The sequence below is a fragment of the Notothenia coriiceps genome, unplaced genomic scaffold, assembly GCF_000735185.1.
Source record: "Notothenia coriiceps isolate Sejong01 unplaced genomic scaffold, NC01 NC01_scaffold00000339, whole genome shotgun sequence".
In the NCBI taxonomy this organism is placed as follows: Eukaryota; Metazoa; Chordata; class Actinopteri; order Perciformes; family Nototheniidae; genus Notothenia; species Notothenia coriiceps.
Window position 1 is genome coordinate 4,718,048 of NW_011333040.1, and position 18,773 is coordinate 4,736,820.

The 18,773-nt window shown below is 40.5% G+C and overlaps 1 protein-coding gene and 1 long non-coding RNA gene across 2 annotated transcripts in view; both read right to left on the reverse strand.

Annotated features, from left to right (window-relative positions):
- Nucleotides 1–18,773, reverse strand: part of glmna (glomulin, FKBP associated protein a) — a 458,443-nt gene that overhangs the window by 275,915 nt on the left and 163,755 nt on the right. The gene's annotated exons all lie outside the window — the stretch shown is intronic.
- LOC104943254 (uncharacterized) overlaps nucleotides 1–18,773 on the reverse strand; it is a 158,699-nt gene that overhangs the window by 2,851 nt on the left and 137,075 nt on the right. The window contains exon 3 of the long non-coding RNA XR_798096.1: nucleotides 2,973–3,147. This is a non-coding gene — a long non-coding RNA (uncharacterized lncRNA). The remainder of the gene's footprint in view (nucleotides 1–2,972; nucleotides 3,148–18,773) is intronic.

The window sequence follows — 18,773 nt, forward strand, 5'->3', positions numbered from 1 at the left end:
TTCTAGTCCTGCTCTATACAAAGTGTCAAGAGGTTACTTCTGTTGTGATTGGTTGCTATGCAGTTTACTTAAATGCATCTAGGATTTTCTATGTTTTGGGTTTTTTTATTATTTACTGTCGAGGCGTAAGAGAACCAATTTAAATGGGGAAAGGTATTGATGGGAAAATATTCGTTTTAGCAGGAAGTATTTATTTACAATAAAAGGACAAGTATGAGAGAAAGAGGAAAAGTGGGTTGAGAACTGGCGTTGGAGAGAAAACCATATAATAATTAAAAAAATAAATCAATATCACTATCATCATCACCACGACCCTTTAGAAGTAAAAGTAATAATATATGAACAAATCAAAACCAATATACAAAGGCATAAAATAATTTGAAGCTGATCAAAATGGCAGATTAAGTAGTGAGTTCAACAAAACAATAATCAAAACCCATTTAGATACGGGGTCAAACCAAAAATACATTAACAGTACTGGTAAAGATCTCTGGTAATTAGCAATGGGCACTTTTTACTATTAACTTAATACATAGTATGTACATGTGTCTTTCAGGACTAATTACTTTTTATAACTCATTAATTAAAGCCCCAGTATTGAGGTAATGTTGACCATTAATAGTAAATATAGATGAGGCCCAGGTTAAAATAAATACGGATGTGGATAATCATCAGGTAACCAGCCACAACACGTGGTGCTGTTTGACTGATCAATGATGTATGATGAGGATGATCAAGAATACATGCTGCCCTTGTCAGCTCAATGCAGAGGTCATTGTGCCTCAATCAGTCCACCTCTCTCTGTTCTCCAAATAATTGGCTTATGTTTTTATAATGAAAGTATAACATCTTAACAAGCTCTTCATTCAGGGGTGGGCTAAGGCAAACTCTGTATTCAGTATGCATAATCCATGTATACATATGCCTCACACAGAGCCCTGTGTGTTATGTGATTTGAGTGGGGGTCAGAGCCACTTGTATTCCTGTGGGTGGGATTGTGGAATTGCAGGAGATTTGATTGGAGCATTATCCCTACAAGAAGGCCCTCCAGAACTCCTATCTGTTGTTCCCCCTACTCATTTACTTTATCAGAGCACTGCTGTAATATACATAATTCAGACAACCAGGGAATGTCTTTGGGCTCCGAACCACCTGCTGGCTTTTATTAGCTAATTAATGGTGATTTATCAGAGCTGCTAATTTGAGTGGGGCCGCTTGCCTTCAGGAGTCTCAGCACACCGTATGAATTCTGATGGTAATTATGCTTATTTGATGGGCAGTTTGCTAAAACAAAAAGTTCTGTCTTTTCTGCCCCAAAGGGATGGAATTTCTGTTCTTACGAAAGACGACCTTGTGTGATTTTTTTTCTGTCTCATTAAGGTCTAACACACACTTCATTTTAATACTTAAATTCAAAACAGCTTTTTTTTTTTTTACCTTTTTACCTGTAGATGTGTGTCCTTGGGAAGGTCTTTTTTGATGTCCTTATGTTTCAAGTATATTTACTGTTCAACAACTACACATTCAGCTAAGGTTTAAGACGATATTTGGGCAGATTCTAAAGAAGAATAATTGATTAAAAAAAACTCCTAGCGTTTGCTTAGGCTAAAAAGAAGAGATTATTATTACACTATGTAAGGTATTGTAGGTTTTTAGGGATCATTTCCTGAAAAATACTTTCTTCCAACAATGAGCAATAATATGCAGGAAATGGTTTTTATGAACTGTCACATAAGTCATTGTGTTAAAGTGTCAAAAACCAGGTGATTGAAAATGATTATCCTTGTGTGTCTTTTCTCCAAAATCAACGTCATCTTTTAATCTCAACATTCACATTTTAAAAATCTGTAATAAGATCACTTTCATGTTGTGGTTGTTACAGGTTTAATCTTTGTTAGAAGTCTATTTTTGTATTTATTTAAAAAGGTCAGAGTTCTCTCTGAAGACCTCCCTCTTGATTTGAGTGAAGTGAAAACCCAAAAATGTGACAAATTGGTCAGTGTGTAACCTTCGGCCATTTCTTCATTTCTGGGTATTGTTTTCCGTCAGAACTGAAAAAAAATAACGAGATGCAAAGAGAGTAAGATACGTTTTGTGTTTATTGTTGGTATTCACACAGGTTTCATTTCTTGCTCTCTCCAATGGATAAATGTGTTTTCCAATAATGAAACGTATTTGTTTTTTAATGCTAACATATGGAGCTTACTCATAGCCTTCTTTAGCAAACACTGGTTTTATCTGACATTGTATCAATCAGCAACTTAATCCAAAACCATCATTGGAAACATATTATTAATACTATGCAGTAAAAATACTTTTCCAGTACAACTTACCCTAGGCATCAATAAAGTAGCCACTGGGTACCTTATTGGTTTGCTTGTGTAACTATATGCAGATGACTCCATCTAATCAAATGATGCTTTGGGGCTCCTAATGTCACATATTATATCCAATTATATGTTTTTCTGTGGTATGATAATAAGCATTTTCCACTTGTTGGATTCCTTAAACAGAAACTATTGTCCTTGGTTACATTAGAGTAACATCTGGAGGACTAGATGAAGGAATAAGGAACAGGTAAAGTAAGTGAATGTCACCAAAATTAAACAACATCAGCCTTTCCCAAAGCCTGTATCTTGGGATGCATCGATTTATTGCCCAATTACTGGTATCTCCTCAAATATGTCTTGTTAACCTTTATCAGCCTATTGGCTAATAAGACATTTGCTGCAAGAAATAGGCAGGTTTGGAACGGCTGCAAGTGTATTGTAAACCTCGAGATACAGTATGTTTAAAGACAATAAATCCAGATGTTCTTGGTAAAAAAAAAAACTACACCTATATCAAAATGTAAGTTAATATGATTTGCCACACACACACACACACACACATATGCATCTTTCAACCCAAACAATGCCAAAAGGAGCTTTAAAGAATGCTTCATTTCATCTGATTCAAAACACTTGACAAACCTTGTCATATCAACAAAGATCCAGCATGTAAGGTGGCCGATTGATGTTTCCTGCCCTCTGGATGCGTATCCTTGGGGAGATGCTGTAGACTCTCTTCCTCTTTGCCAATGCAGGTACAGTCCCAACAGGCAGGGAGGTATAGATGTATAAAACACTATGTCAAGTCATTTGGCATCTGAGAAATTAGAATATGGAAGAAAAAGAACGGGGTTAAGACATGTCTGCCAGCCAACACCTTTTCATTCAAATTCAAATACAAATTCAAAAAAGCAGGTAAATGGTAATATCACACGAGCAAGCAACGGTGCCTCGAGCAAAATGCTCCTTTAAAAGAGTTTCCTGTGCAAGGTGCTGCAGCTCTGCACACGTGGATTCAAGAGTTTGCTCACCGGGGATTGAACAGATATTCTGAGAACTAACTTTAATGTAGATAACCTTCCAACACAACAATTTACCATATACCTGTTATGTGTCAATCACAGTGGTAAGAGTATCATGTGTACATGTACAGTGTGTGTTGTACCGCATCAAAGAACAATCGACAACCAGCCAACCTCGCTTTGTGAGGTGTGTTTTTAGTGTTAATACCTCCTGTTGATCGTATCATTTGACACAGCTTGGAGAGTCAATTAAGATGCTATTCAGATCCCTACTTCAAAGGAGGGACATGTCTATGCAATTCCAGCAATGACCCAGAGAGGTCACAGTGAGTGTGTTTGTGTGTCTGTTTCTGTTTGTGTGTACACAATGGACCTCTGGTAGAGCCGTCAGCCCCTCTAGGGAGGGAACCTTCAGAATGAAAACACGCCATTCACAGGGACCTCAGCAATTGTACCACAAGGAGAAAAGGACCAATCTTTCTCTGTTCACAGCAACACACACACACACACACACACACACACACACACACACACACACACACACACACACACACACACACACACACACACACACGGTTTGATGGGGAGAATGGAAATAAGTGCCTCTATGCCCATGAATGCTATCATTTTATTCCTCTACTCCAAATGCTCCAGGGATCTCTGAGAAAGAGTAGGAGCAATAAGTTCACTTTACTGAATTAATGCCGTAATTCTTTATCAGGAGAGCCTTGGCATTACCTTGAACCGGGCTGGTTTTATGCAAAATGGTTTCAAGCCTAGTTTTTTTAAATGATGTTCCTAATTTGTTGGCTCACTTTGAATTATTAATCTCTTTTATCAAGTAGTTATTACGTGTCATAACAGTGTGTCTATGGGGGGAAATGTAAGTATGTCTCCTGGATCTTAGGAAAGGCCCCAGTGCAGAAATATATAAAATATTGATAATTAGCTAAATATTTACCTTGGCCCCTGAGTTAAGACACTGTGCTAAATGGCATGGGAACAGCTGCAGTGGTCACTGAAGACACACAATGAGACGCTGGAACTGAAACTCGTGAACAAACCAAAAGGAAAAGAAACATTTGATTGTGACATCCAGAAAATTAGAGTTGTGGGAGCTCACATCTGAATATTGTCTCTTTTTGGACGTGTCCTCTATCTTAAAGGTGAAGTTCTCTCTCTTTTTGGATGCTTATGAAATGAGACCTGTGCGGGCTCGGCGGTTATTTGTCAGAAAGAGGCAATAATTAGACATAATTATCTGTTCTGCATGGATAGCTAGTTTACTACATTTTGCTTTTAACAAGACAAAGACAAACAACTACAGTATAAGAAGCTGATATTTTTACACACTGAATTCCAGATAAAACATCAAATTGTTCTTACATTGTTTGAATTAAAATTGAAAGTCTGAAATAAAAGCCTAGCCTGTATGATATCCAATGAAATGTTACCTTTGTGTATGTTGTTGTGTCTAGGATAGGAGCTATGGATGAGAATGATAAATGTCATACAGAGGGACTTCTGATAGATGTGACCATGCACACAACACAAGAATGAAAGAGTCAGCGCCATGCATCCATCCATCTATCTATCAGCCAGTCCGTCCGTCAGACATACCACTGAACCATCTGCCAGCCTCCCCCATCCCTGGATGAACCCCCACAGCCACCAGCCAGGAGGAGGCTCTCTCTGGGGGCCTGATGTGCTAATGTGAACCTTTGTGGTGCTGAGCTGAGTGGAAGGCTAGCTGGTTGAACTGCTTCTGAGGCTGAGCTGAGGCATACTGCTTATCTATCACAAAGTCAAACTCTTTAAATAAATCTATCATGAATTCCTCTAGTATTGAGGTGGTGTAAAATAAATAATGAACACAATATTAACAAACAATTCCTATGTATATCTATCATCACGGACATGTATCTCTTTCTTTGATACAACCAAAGGAATCAGGGAATCGACCTCAAGCTTATAAATATTTTTCAAAATCTATTCATTTGATTTTTGAAACCTTTTGTTTTAACCTTAAGAACAGATCTGAACCCTGCAACAGTGCTCTGCATGGCGTCCTCTGCAAAATTCAATTAGACATAATGTTGCACTGCAATCTATTCATTTGAAGCACCCAGTGAGGCAGCCAGTGGGAGTTTATTGATTGGAGTGTGTCATGTGTGGAAGCGGAGAGGGGTGGCCACACTTTTTTGCTTAATGGACTGAAATAAAAGAGGCGGGAATGGGCTTTAATTAGGGAACAGCGGCAGGGGCATCTAGCTACCCCTCCCAGTGGTTAGCCTGCACCACCTCTGCAGAACACACCCATGCATTTTCACATGTAGATTCTCACAAACAGACATACGGTCCCACTACCAATGCATTCACACATACAACAACAAACATACACACTTGCAGTCTATCACCCTTGCATACACACACACACTGAGACACACAAGCTGAAACACACAGGAGGAGGGCAGAGGAGAATGGAGGGGGTGATGGGCTCCCGGGGTCTCAGCTGCTGCTAGGGTGCTGCCTGCTCCTCGCAATGAGTTGCAACTGTCAGTTTATTTTAACTCAGGCTTTTCATCATCGCACAGAGCCTGGTTGGAGGAAGCCACCTGAGAGTCTTAGGAATCTGTTGGCTACAAGTCATTAGCAAAGACTGCTGAGATACGCCGGGGCCAGAGATGTGCGCGGGGTAATGCTGCAGACAAGTGTGTCCCCTTAACCCTTGATAGGCTGATTGGCACAGCAGCTTGGCTTTGATGGCTGGATAATTACATGCAGCCTGGATGACACAGGGCAGGTCATAAAAGCTGAGCGGTGCAGGTAAAGAAACAAGGAACAGGGAGATGGTGTGAAAGAAGGCATGTGGAGTACATTAAAGAGTGAAAGCAAGTCTCTTTCTTTCCCTCAGAGCTTGAATCTATTATAACTAAAGAACTGCTGTATATACGTATATAGACTGCAAACACGTAACAGATAGCAAACATCTTTTTATGGTAGTAGGTCTGTTTCACTTGCAAACGCACATTGACATGGATATCGCACAAACAGAGGGGTAGTTAAGGAGGTTATGTTGATTGTTGATCCAATGGTGCTAAACAGAATAATTGCAATGGTTGATATTTTGAAAGTTTTGTCTAAATGTGGTAATATATCTGCAAACACAGTAACTACACTATATCAGGTAACGCTAGAAATGAGTGGTTAAGAAGGAAGTAAAACTACAATTGTAAGAACAGTGAAAACTCATCTCTTTCGACTCCCCTTCGAGCGATAGAATTATTAACAAAGCACTTATACTAATAAAGGACCGACTTATCTAAAGCCAGTTGAGTAGCACTTGAAATGTGTTGGCTCTATGAAACCTGATGTACTTTATGATTCTGTTTTCTTCAAGTTTGTATTTTGTTGGTCGAACGCACTTATTGTAAGTCCCTTTGGATAAAAGCGTCAGCTAAATGCAATGTAATGTAAAAAAGAAGAAGAAAGTAAAAAGTTGAACGTCATACAAAGCGGAGTGACGGGGTGATTAATTAAAATGGGGGCAATGTCACTCTTTGTCTCTTCTCAACGTAAACTGTGTAAAGTCAATAAGAGAGCGTGAGAAAGCTTCTCAAAACACGCTTACTTTCTCTCCTCCACACACCTGGAAGATCCCAGTGTGAAGAGGGTGGTCACAGAAATTGTCAGAAACACCTACTGCCAAATTTGACCTTTGGAATGGTCTGGGGAGCTGGAGTTTCAGACAGCCAACAAGCACTTGTGTTGAAGCTTACTCATTTCTTTAGAGAGGATTATCTAAACAACCATTTTAATGTAAAACCAAAATGTTGGTTGTATTTTCTTACTACATCGGAAAGCTACATACAGTAAGGTTGAAGCTCAAGCATAAAAGCACCCGGTGACGGAGAAGTACAGAGGACTTACATAAGCATATGGCAGCAATAGGTAGGCAGTAAAGAGCAGCACTAATGTGTTCTGTGACAGCTGACTTCATGGATGAGTTTGGATCACTGAACATGTCATTTCCACTTTGCTTGAATGCCAGGTGGCTGCAGTTACAGTGAAATGTTTGGACATGTCTGTGTTATCACTGTGATATGATTATCGTGTATTTCTGTGTTGGATTCTTTCACAGATTTACATTTCTTACACAGGGTACTAGCTCATTGCTGATGCCACAATGCTTTGGTCAAAGAGAGTAACATCTCTGTAGCTTCTTTTATGCTGACTTGAAAGAGTACAAGTCCAAGTGGGAACATCGTATTAAATATGGATTCTGTTTGGGTCCCTCTTCTGTTGCCTGCTCTCCCTCCACCGAACTCTCAACCAGTGTCAGAGTCTCCATGTATGAATCCGTGTAAGTGGATGTTTTTGTAATGTGAAAGCTCCAGAGTGAAGGGGGGGGGGGGGGGGGCTTACCTTGGAAGTGCTGTATGATTACTCAACAAACACAAATAGTGGTTGTAACCTTGACCACACAGAATTATTCTTTGCAATGGATGAAGGGTGAGGAGGAGTAACATGTGAAATTCCAGAGGGTGTCTCAGTGTGTGTCTAACCTTGTGAAAACACAGAGACGTGAGTTTGATAGAGTTATTACACATCTGTGGTTCCACCATTTGTGCGGCTGAATCTATTATCCTGAGACAGGGCTGACCTGAGGTTCCGTTGGGACTTTTCATCACCTCTGTGTCACGAGTCAGGCAATTGCAGAAGCCACTGTTTGCTTTTCATTACTAAAATACAAACTTTAAGGATGTCTTTTTGTTTTTCTTAACGGAACAATGTTTACTCTGGTGATGATTAGAGTGTTATTATTTCTACTGTGCCTGTGAAAATGTAATTTTAGAGTTTGAGGAGAAAGAGAGTATGTTTGGCTTGGTGAGCCGGCTTTTGTTCCAACAATGTGCAGCCAGTTTATTGCGGTTATAAGCATTCAGGAGAATAATTAGCCAAGCACATGTTGTGTATATTAACTACAAGGCGTCTCCGTCTGCTCTCTGGAGTTTTATTTTCTCTTAATGCACGGTAGTTCAAAGAAATACGGCTGCGCTCTACACTGTATGGTGCTGATGTATCACTCCCAAACATCAGTCAAAAACTAGTGTATTTCATCCTGGCAGCAATCGGTAAACCCTTTTCATGTTGAGATCAACATCACAGTGTTAGCTCAGTGTGTATGTTGCTTTACATTGTTGAAGCCATTTAGCTTGATCATTTCCCTACATAAAAAAACTAGCAAGTGATCACTCTGAAGGTGTGTCATAAATCCATCAGGGAAGGTAAATAAGACGCTGGTTATCTCTGCTAGACCTCCCCTGACAACTGTCCAATTATGTATATCACACTCGGCCTACTGTTTGCACTAGAAGTAATCAATAAAGGATGTGGCTGAGTGCACATACATTTTTGGTGGAACCAAATGCATGAAAACGTAATCATTTGCTCAGGCTGGCAGGGAATCAAATATTGGTAGGGAACAAGTAGGCAGTGGTTGTTCGCGAGGGGAGGGACTGATTAGTGATTGTAGCTCCAAGTTTGATGGGGTGAGGAGGGGGGTGAGGAGGGGTTCTCTCCTGACGCGGCAAATGGAATGGGTGACAGGTGGAAATGGGGATGAAAAGGCGGTCCTCCGTTTCATGAATAAATGTAAACACAGCGCCATGCAATTACTACGGCTGGTCATCTCTTTTAGGTCCGGGTGGGGGGGTAAACGTGCGGCGACATCCCTACAGGTCCAATCTAATGAAAACGTGCAGGTTACTGGGGCGTTTAATTGTATATACGGTAAAGCTAAGAGTGAGGACTGTAGGGGCTTGTTGCGGATGAAAGCCCAACCCTACAACTGGAAAATTTGATTCAGTTTAAACATAGCGTTTCGTTTATTGATCCGCTGTGGAAGGTGAGATCATCACAGGAACACGACCTGAACAGATGGATTCATTTGAACATGTCATGAGAACACATGGGTCTTGTTGCTCCGGAGAATAACTTGTTACACAGGGATGGCAGCCCAAATGAAATCTGAAATGGCAATGATCAGATAAATACTCACATTTTTCTAAGAAGTTCACTATCTTCTAATCTGTCATTTGTCACAACATATATGTTAAATAGATAATGTCTATTCACTTCTATAAAAGTTTCATAAGGTATGTAAAATCTCAATAAGTCTGTATTGACACTTCTATGACATCAATAATGATTCAGACCAAATGTGTCTTTTTGACAATTGGGTAAGAAAATGTGTTATAAAAGGTAATGCATTTTCTACCAAAAAAGCAATCATACAGGCAGGTGCTTATCCTGCTCATATCGTAAATAAATCTTATGTAATCATCTTCTCTCATATGCATATCTATTCGGTATTAACACTAATCCACCACAGAAGAGGCAGGTCAAAGCATAGCCCAGTTATATATTTTCTATTACCAGGGTTAATCAATAATTCATGGGTCACAATAGCAGGCTGTGCGAGTCGGGGGGAGGGGGGGGACACCCTGAGATCCTCTCCCTAAGCAGGATCTCCTCAAAAACAGGAAGAGGAAATCAGAGCCTAAAACCACTCTGTGCAGAAAAAGAATCATCACAACGCTTCCCTCACACCCACCCACCGCTCTGGCAAAAAGGTAGACCATAATCACGATCATCACCAGTGACACTATGGCGCCCGTTCAGGCATTCCTCAGTGAGGCGATAACCTTTTCTTTCCCCTCTTCCCCTGCGCTGCGCTCTGAGTAGTACTCACACCATCACTTAGAGCATTAATCAGAAAGCGTGTGCCTAATGGCTCCTGACAGGCAGCGCCCATAATGGGCTGCAGTCCAAGGCTGCATCTTCCTCACGCATCTGGTAACACTAACAGCAGCAGCCCGAGTACAGCTGCCTGCGTGGCCACCACTAGATTGTTAATGACACTGGGTGATACGGTCTCACTCACCATAAAACACTTAGGGCCCTGAGATGTTACCACATCATGCATGAAGAAAGCTTTTTGATAGTATGCTAATCTCAGCCATTACTGTGGGATGATTTACAATCACTTAAACAGCACATGAGCCGGCTGTAGAGACACAGGCGGGCTGGCTGGGATGATAAAGACACTGGCGCATGTTGATCATTAGAGAGCTCTCTCTCTTTCTCTCCCTTTGTGTGTGTGTGTGTGTGTGTGTGTGTGTGTGTGTGTGTGTGTGTGTGTGTGTGTGTGTGTGTGTGTGTGTGTGTGTGTGTGTGTGTGTGTGTGTGTGTGTGTGTGTGTGTGTGTGTGTGTGTGTGTGTGTGTGTGTGTGTGTGTGTGTGTGTGTGTGTGTGTGTGTGTGTGTGGAAGCATGCACTCTCGATGCAGTGGCATTTGGCTTAATTAGTAAGCGATTTTAATATGAAAGAGACAAAAGACAAAAGGGAGAAAGCATGTTGTGCTTTATGGTGGTGCAGCGTTGTTTACTACCTGTATGTGTGCTAATGGTGATGCGGTAGCAAATAATTGTATGAGGTGCAACAAAAATAAATTGGAAAATTATTAAAATGGCAATAAATTCAGTTTGTGTTTGACTTGAAGGTCAAACAGTGAAACATTTATTCTGATGTGTAAGTGCAAAAAATACTACTATCCCTCTAATTCCAAATAATGCTATTTCATAAACATCTTATCCGTACTTTCAAGCGAGTTGATTAAGAACTGTGATATCGATTAAGAAAAAAAAAACTTCAACGGTGAACAAAGTCTTTAGAAATGAAAAACTCCACATACGAAGTGAATGTCAAATGCCAAGGGTTAGAGTTATCAATTCAATCACAAGCCATGTTTAGTAACAGGCCTTTCAATGTTAAAGTGACTAAACACTGTGACTTGAAGCTGATTGATTTAATATGTCAGCTAATCATTTCAAGATTTCTTATTTTTGCATTAATTCAAGTGCTATTACTGTTTATATAAATCAAATTGAAAAGTATTGAAACACAACCAAAAAAAGAATAGTCTATTATTGCACACCAACAAAAAAGAACATTGGCAGGGATAGACCCGGTAGCCAATCTTTAAAAAGATAATTGCATTTGAATTAATATTGTGTACCTTGGTGGTTGATTAGTGAAATGTAAATATTACAGAAAAAGTTACTTAAAGTAAATGAATATCCAAACATATTGTTGTAACTCAGAGTGTTCAAAGAATAATATGTCCTCCAATAAACACGACAACATGTTGTTTCACCAGCGTTTTTGCTGTGTTCGACAATTTAGGTTACCAGGGCGACATGCCATTCAGCAACCTGCTGCCAGTGTGTAACACCTAGTTTTTCGATTGCTTTTTCTACATGTTAAGCTAGGAAATTGCATCAATATTTCATAGGAGGCAGCATTTTCTTGTGCACAGATTCAATGGGCAAGGAGATAAACAGTGGGGTATTAATAATGCAGTGCGGTGACACTGACCTTATTTTGTGCCTTTCAACCTGCGCTGATATTTTTGATGCACAGTGCCCCGCTACTCTCTAGCACACAGGAGGTTTTTCACGCTCTTTGTTCAAAGCCTGGAAAAAAAAGACACTTCCTGTTTGACAGAGGTTACATCACTGCCTAAACCACCTGAAGACATTAATGAAAATGCTGCGGCAACGTGCCGTTTTCTTTTTTTAGGATACACTGTGGAAATACATATTTTCATTTTTTACAGAAACAATGTGAATGCTAAGTGTCGGTTTGACAACTGGTGTTGACAGCTGAGGAGATGCCTTGAAGGTGAACTGTGAGAGGCTTTGACAGGGGACTAAAAAGGCAGAGCAGTACCCTCCTCTTCACTGCAGTATGGGGAAGATACTAAGCAGCCAGGGAAAGCCTGTTAGTCCAACCTCAGGTCACCTGCACAAATATATTTAGGTTTCAGGAGGACAATTGGCTATGGCTGTGCTGCACTGGGAATGAAACTGAAAAAAGTACAAATAAAATGTTGCAGGTTGGATGAAATTAATAAAAAATATGAATTTCAATACAGACAACAACACATATTTTCTATTTTTTTTTTACTTTCTGCAGAATTGAACCACAATGAAAAAAATAAAAATAATGATGCTTTTAATATCATATTGAGATGTGTTTTCTGGCTAAAGTCGTATTGTAATAAGTTACAAAGAGTATTTTTTTATCAAGCTAATGAACTCCACATACTGACATATCAGTTTGAGTGTTCCGTTACAATTTAAATACTCAAAGTTTGAGTAAAGAATTGTATGTAAGACTTAACTCTCAACAACAACAACAACAACAACAACAACAACAACAACAACAGTAAACTCTAATTAATATGTGAAGAAACCTATCCTGTTATCAGACACAACAATGAGACTCAGTAAAGTGCAGCAGTTCTGTGAAGGACATTGAATACAATGAAATTCCTCCCTGACAGTATTGGAATAGAACAACTCGAGCCACAGGTCATGCCCGTACACTAATCCATTGTTAGCACCACTTCTGCCTATTTCCCCCGTTTCCATCTATTACTTAAATACGATGCCAGTGTTACATATTCAGCCAGCAGATATCCATTTAAAATCTATAATGCATGTGTTAAACATTTTATTTGGCGTGTTGTAGAAATAAATATCCTAAAAGTGTTTTTAAATATCTCTCTGACCCCTGAGAGTGTGTGTGTGTGTGTGTGTGTGTGCGTGTGTGTGTGTGTGTGTGTGTGTGGTCTGTCCATGATCATGTTCTCTCAGTCGTTAGTGGTTTAGCAGCGGTCATATCTGTGTGCCAAACAGAAAGACCTGTCCCAGTAGAAAGTTTAGAAACAAGCATCTGTGTGCGTGTGCATGTATGTGTGTGTGTGTGTGTGTGTGTGTGTGTGTGTGTGTGTGTGTGTGTGTGTGTGTGTGTGTGTGTGTGTGTGGTTTTTTTCCGCCCCTGGTTCACACATTTACAAAGGTGACAAACAATGACTAAGCCCTATCTGCCAGGAGCTGTTAGCATGAGTGTTATAACAAGCAGTAATAAGTGTTAATAATAAATGGCCCATATCTTACCACGAGGCGGCCTTAGCAACGCTGCTAAACTATTTAAGGTGCCTTGTTGATGGGAGTTCTTTTTTGCTGTGGGGTTGTAGAAATTCTCTGGCTTCCCAGTAGAGTTTTGGCCTGACAATAAACAACAGTTTAATACTTTATCTAATCCCTTCCAGGAGGTGAGTCCAAAAGCAAGCTCTTGCAGATGTTCACATCCAATAAACTATCCATAATTGATGAAACAGGGAGGTCAGATGTAATGGCTGCTGCCATTCCAGCAACAAATAAATGGTTATTGACAAAACAAGCCAGTGTGGTACTGAGTGGGCTGTGCGATGACAGGCATGGAGCGGAGCGGAGAGGAGACGAGACTAGGTCAGAGGCAGGAAGCCGGAGAGCGAGGCTGAACTCTGGACCACTGCTCCGAGGATTGGCCAGCCGGGGCCCAGAGAGCGGAGGCGTCCCGTGGTGGAAGGTGCCGGACACCCCCCCCGAGGAGCCGTCAGGATAGCGTTAACAGGAGGAGAATGAGGGCGAAAAAGGCGGGGGTGACAAGGAGGAGGAGGGGGGGGCAAGCGGCTTGACGAGGTGAGTGCAACTGCATGCAGTGTGCTGAGTGCAGTGGGCCAGCTGTCCGCTCTTCTTTCATCTCTGGGCTTTATGTCAGATTCAATCTACCTGGCTGTCAAACCTCCGCAACCATCGCACAGCCCTCTTCCTCCCTCTTCCTCCCTCTCACCTTCCTACTATCCACAACCACCCCGACCCCCCGCCCCCCCGTCTCTCTCCCTCCATCTCTCTGGTGGCTACAGAGGCGTCCACCTCTGTGTCCTCTGATTCTTAAATCTCTGAACAGTCTGCAGCAGGCTTTATGCTCTGACAGCAAAGTGTTTGTCTTGCATTACTCAAATAAACATATTGCAAAAGAAGACAATGGTTCGTCGCAAAATATATTCCCTATACTTGATTTCTTATATCTTTTGCACAACCTGTTTTCAAACCTGAAAGAAAATCCAACCATTGTAAAACGTTAAGCATGAATGCTGAAATAACAATCATTGATATTTACTGATTATTGAGCTCAGCCCTATATTGGTTGGATTGATATGAATAAGATGTCATGATGGGTTAATAGAGAACATTGTGGGAAATTGCTAGCAATACAAATTACTTCACATTTTGTATTCCTGTTCATTTCTAATAGGATAAGATCAAAGTTATACGTGATGAGTTTCAGCCTAGAGTACTTTCAATAATTTCCTATAATGAAAATATTCTTATCTCAATCTAAGTGTAGTATGTTTCTCAGCAGGTTGCTTTCACAGCTTACACGTTTTTAAATAATGTGGGCTAAGATATTCAGTAATATTATTTACGAATCTCAAAGGTTTTAGTGTTTGCATGGACAAACAGTAGTGGTAATTAATGATTGGAGTGGGTGGAGAACTCTGGTTTCTCTCTAGCACTTAACTAGAGTTAACACACTAAACAAAACAGCACGTCTTTTAAGCCTCATTAACTCCACATGGTAAATGTCTCCGTGCTGCACAACAGCACACACAACGAGGAAAAGGCTTCGAAGAATAACTGAGAAAGCAGAAGACAACATGCTTTTCAGTGCTGGAGAAGCAGCAGAGGGGTAGGGACTCTCCCTGCTAGAGTTCCCTTATCCACCGCTTAATTACTGCGTGCGGTCATGAATATTTCAGGCATATGCTTTCCCACTTTGTCACTGGAGTTCAGAACTAAGAGAAACAAGTTCATATGCATATTAATAGGGGGTTTGTGGGTGGAGGGGGACAGGGGGACTAAGGGTTGCCAGTGTGCTGGTGACAGCAGGAGGAAATGGCACTCATTCCCCAGCAGCTGCTCTTTTTAGATCCCCCTCAGAGGGAACTGCCCGAGGAGGGCCTCCGCCACAAAGGGGATAAAGGAGATGAGGGCTCTTGATGGAAAACAGGCAAACAACCACTGGGACCCCTTACTACCCCCCTTCAAAGTGCGCACTCGCACACAGAAACCCTTGGCCCACACTTAGCCGACCCCCAGGAGTTGTCAGGACCTCTTTAGCATTTTCTGCGGTGGCTGCTAAACTGTGCATTAGCACCAGGCTAACAGGACTGCTCTAATGACAAACTGAGACTGAAGAGAGATTTTTTCCCTCCGTATGTATAATGACAAATGCGATGCCGTCCGGAGGGAGGGGGGGGAAAGAGTCGGGGCCCCTGGAAGCATCTGAGGCCCCTATTGGTTGAAGAGGGCCGTACTATTAAAATGACAATATAAATGTAAATCCTAAGTAATAATTCTTAAAAATGGCTGACGCAACCCTCCCCTGGATCACGTGCGTCACTGCACTAACATGGTCTAAGGGCAGCATTAAACGTGGTCTAATTGAATTTATGGACCTTTAAACACCACTTAGCACCCAGTAGAGCATAATGATATGCTTTATTTAACATATCTAAACAAAGACGATTAAGGCATTGTGCAGGTTTAATGGTGCACAACGTGTTCTCTTTCCACTTGATAAACAGGCCCATTTGTGAATATCTTGTTAACAAACCCTGTACAAATAGAATACTCCTTTCAAAAATTGATATTTTTGCTGCATATAGGACAAGCCTTGATTAATTTGAACTCTGTCAAGACTGCATGGAAATATTAGGAACTTTGAATGCCAAGTTCAAAGGCAGCGCTAATTAGTTTGACCTTTCCTGTCATCATTAGCATGCCCATTCAACCTCCCACAATTACCAGCGAGAACAAAAGAGCTAAGGCTCAAGCTGAGTTTCAGGATAAAAAAAACATTCTCTTGATTTATGTTTTTAAAAACAATACATGACACTATGTTTTGTTTCACATGCCCCTCATTTGTGCAATTCTAAAGACGGACATAGATCTGAAATAAACACAAAGACAAACTCAACTTGGGCAAATGTCTTAAATATGAGAAAGGAGGCCAACGACAAGGCATGCAGAGCATGGTAATTAGAGCACTGGCAGCTATATCACATCCTCTAACATGTCAGAGGTACTAAATGAGATTTATAGTGGGAGTTCCTGCTGGGCACTCTTAAAGGGGAAATCATTGAGAAGCTTTCAAGAGGAGTGTATTGGGAGGGTTTAATATTACTGTCCAAACAAATGTTGTTTTTTTTGTCCTTTTGAGGGACAAATATATTCACCATAGCCAAGGAAAACATGCAGACAATATAATACAACCATCACTTAAAAGTTCTGCTTGTCCACAAATGTGTGTTAAGTAATCTTACAAGTGCAAAGCCCCTTGCTTAGGGTACTCAAAGTATTATTAACCATTTATCTGCAGCCAGGGCGAGCCAGCCTTTGGACAGGATTAGAGGACAAGTCTAAGTCTTATATCTGCAAACACATCAGAATGACTGCCACAGCTACAATAAACCCTTGTGATCTGTTTCAGATCTTGTTCCACTTTCCCATCAGTCATCATCACAGCCGCTATAATTCCCTTTCTTAGTGCCAAAAAATGTCTGTCTTTTTTCCCTTTAGATAGAAGGCACAAAGAGAACAGGATGGAGAGGGGTGGCTTTTGTTTTGGTACCTCTGTGTCTCCCCCCACTCTTTCTCTTCCCTTCCCTCTGTGGGGCTCTGGTGTGATTATTACACTTTCAGTGGAGGATTTAACCACGGGCCAGTTGGGCCATCGCCTCGGGGAGGTCCCGATTTCAATGCGTGTGTGCTACTTTTTCCCCCAGTTTATTGCCTTGCCTTTTATTCTGCCAGACAGTCCCACTGACATCAGGGGGCTCTTAGAATAACTTGCCCGAGGCAATCAGATCCCTGAACCTTAAATCAGCCACAGTATACTGCTATAGGTTCCAGATCTGAAAATGAGATAGTGCTAATAGATAAAGATAACTCATATGATGTTATGGATGAAATCTCGTTTTTTTACTGTTTTAATCTTTGCACACTTTGACAGCCAAGGAAGTGTTAATGTGTTCACCTTTAACAACCTTAAGATAATCAAATAAATTGAGTTTTTTTTCTTTAAATGTGATGATTTAAACCTTCATGTTTGGCATTTTGTATATAAGAACTATAAGGACTCCAAAATCTAATAAATCTAATAGTTACCATAGGTGCATTGCAGAAGCTTCAATATTTACACTACTCCACACACTAACCAAATTACAAGGTGTTTGCATTATCCTGAAACATGGCACATTAATATCATCAGGCTCACCTACAACATCTTTTGGAGATGCAGATCGCAGACCGTGGTTTGGGTATGAACTGTGCATTGCAGCAACAAAAAAAGAAAGCCAGTTTTCTAATTGGACTTTAAGAATGTAGGCATAATTAGCTTTTGCCAAAGTCAGCAGGGATCCTCTTTAGTATTGATGGCTTTGGCCTCTGCTCCTCTGGTCAGTATAGACTGTGTGTGGATCAATGTGACAATTCAACTGCAGGTTAAGCTTATGTTAAATATACAAACCGGCTATGACAAAATGAAAGGAGATCAATAATCTTTTGTGCCGTGTGAATATACACCACTTGTATCAAACAATGTCAAGCTGATGAGAAATGAATAGTAATAATAATGTGAAATAGTATTAGACCTTAGAGTGCTGCACGATGCAACCCCTGACTTTAAAATCGAAGTAGCGGGGCCTTAAAAAATGCATATATTCAATGTCATGTATTCACAATTGTATTGCCTGAAGCTTTATTAGAAAGCAGAGGAGGAATGGATCTCCACCTTTATGTCATCTGTCCCTTCATAAAAATAAGCGATGTGCAAAGCATAGACAGAACAAATAAGGCGTGTGTTCATGAGCTATACTGTATCAAGATGTTATGAGCAAAGGGTAAAAGCCGAAGATATTAAAAAAAGGAAGGGATTCAGTAAATATATTTTAATACAAATATGGTTTGTTTTGCCTCTGCCTGATCCTGGTAATCATCTGAGCTTTTTACCTGTGGCTAACAACAAGGTAAGGAAGCAATATATTTCCATCATGAAGTAGTTGCCATAGGGATGACAGTAAGTTTACAGTGAAGGAGAGTTGCCACATGTTATCCTTATTTATCCAAGATGACATGTCACAAACGGGTTAAACCTGTCATTTATCACATCTGTTTTTCTGATTTCGAAAAACACATTCTCTACAAGAAAAGGTACCTTATCATCAATCATGTAAAAAAAATTAAAAAAACACCCTAGTGAAAATGCAAACCACGACATGATTAATTCACGCCACTGAGTAAACAGTTAATAACTTCTTAATGTAGGACTGTCAAAGGACCTGATTTGTTGGAGGCTGATATGTACATAATTAAGACATACTGTAAATTCTGTCCTTTGGGTGTGTGTGTGTGTGTGTGTGTGTGTGTGTGTGTGTGTGTGTGTGTGCTTCAGTGTATGAATGACA